Raw genomic sequence first — 1998 nt, 5'->3', positions numbered from 1 at the left:
TTGTCTGTCATGGGGCAGAGTGGGAAATTTTCATATTTGCTCATTATTTTCTTTTCTTGTTCTATTTTTAAATAAAAATATATTATTTTATAATTTTAAATAATAAAAGATATCTATAAATAATTTCCATTACTTCAAGAATAACAGTGTATTTTCTTACAATCCTTCCAAGTCATAAAGTTTTTTCAGAGATTTAGCTAATTCTGAAACTGATGAATTCTTTTTTTCCCTTATAAATCAATGCATAGCATAGTAAGCATGTTTTGTGTTGATTAAAATATTTCTATAAGGCCACGTAGGTATTAGAAGAAGAAAAGGTTTTGGTATATGTTTCTAATAATTTCATAAAAAGTGTTTTCTTGAACTAGAAGGACAATCTTCAGATCTGCAGTTTCTTTGTGGACTTTATTATATTTCAGGCATCCTCTCAAGGTCAAAGTGAGCCCATGTCAACTCCAAGGGGTACAAAACTAGATGAAAAGCTGCAGTTGCATCTGATAGTGTCTTGACATACCAAGAATGAAAGCTTGGTAGAATCAGACAAAATTATTATACTGTCAGCAGCACTATCCTATCCTACTCCCCTTTAATCTATGTTTTTACAGGATCATACTGGGTATATCAAGCTGTCAATATAAATTGGACACCAGAACAATGAAAGTGATCCAAGAATTAATAATAATGATGATCATGACAATAATACTGTATTACTTATATGCAGAAAATACTGTGAGTGACAGACTAAAACAACTATAAGGTAATTGAAAGAGGTGAAAAGATTGAGTGTGAAAAAAATATTAAGAAATTAAGAACTTTGTTTGTTTTGCTTTATAACAATAAAGCAGAAACAATACTGGTATATAAGGCATTAGGCATCTGTAGTGACAGCATCTGGACACTTTTGGTTTTGTTTTGTTTTTGCTATTTTTTTAAATTGTAGAAAGATATATATAGCATAAAATTTATTGTTTTAACTATTTTAAGTGTTCAGTGGTATTAAGTACATTTACAGCATTGAGCTACCATCACCAGTATGCATTTCCAGTACTTTTCCATCATCCCAAACAGAAACTCTGTACTCATTAAACAATAACTCACCATTATTCTCCTCCCCTCAGGCCCTGGTAACCTCTAATCTACTTTCTGTCTCTATGAATTTAACTATTCTAGGTATCTCATATAAGTGGAATTATATAATATTTGTCCTTTTGTGTCTGGCTTATTTCACCTAGCATGTTTTCAAGATTCATTCATGTCGCAGTATGTATCAGAACTTTATTCCTTTTTAAGTTTGAATAATATTGCATTGTATAAATATACCACATTTTGTTTACCCATTCATCTGTTGATGGACATTTAGGTTGTTTTTACCTTTTGGCTATTGTGAATGATGCTGCTATGAATTTTTATAGTGCTGCTGAGTGAATGTTTCCTGCTATTTTCTTCTAAAAGCACAAGCCATTGATGAGAGCATACGTTAAGTTCCGAATGGCTTATTTTGTTTTTGCCATGAGTGCTTGTAGTGGGGTACTAAATACCCAACCAATTCAGACACTCTGACTAGTAACATTAACATATAGTGAAAGACAAGTCTCTGAAGCTGAAAGAACTCCTTACTTTTATATAATTTGATCTGTGATATTAGCATATTTAAAGAAAGAATATGTCAACAGTTGGAAATGGCGTGTATAAAAGTGTGGAAAAAACAGAAGTTGAAGATGAAATTGGAAGTTGAAGAATCTCAATAAGCAAACTGTAAATTATAAATCTGTAGAACAGATATCTCCACTGTGGAGACAGACAGCAAATTATTATACCTGATATGATAATGTATTTAATAAATAAACAAAAAGACCAAATTGTAAACAAATTTTAAAATGTGTCTTTCCTCATGATTTACTTGTTGGTCATGCCCCATTACATACATGCTCTATAGCTCCCAGAAATTTTTCACTCAGAGATTTTAATTTAATAATTAGTTGTACAATTATTTATTTG

This window comes from Pteropus vampyrus, unplaced genomic scaffold, assembly GCF_000151845.1.
Source record: "Pteropus vampyrus isolate Shadow unplaced genomic scaffold, Pvam_2.0 Scaffold15, whole genome shotgun sequence".
In the NCBI taxonomy this organism is placed as follows: domain Eukaryota; kingdom Metazoa; phylum Chordata; class Mammalia; order Chiroptera; family Pteropodidae; genus Pteropus; species Pteropus vampyrus.
This window is presented reverse-complemented; position numbering follows the sequence as displayed.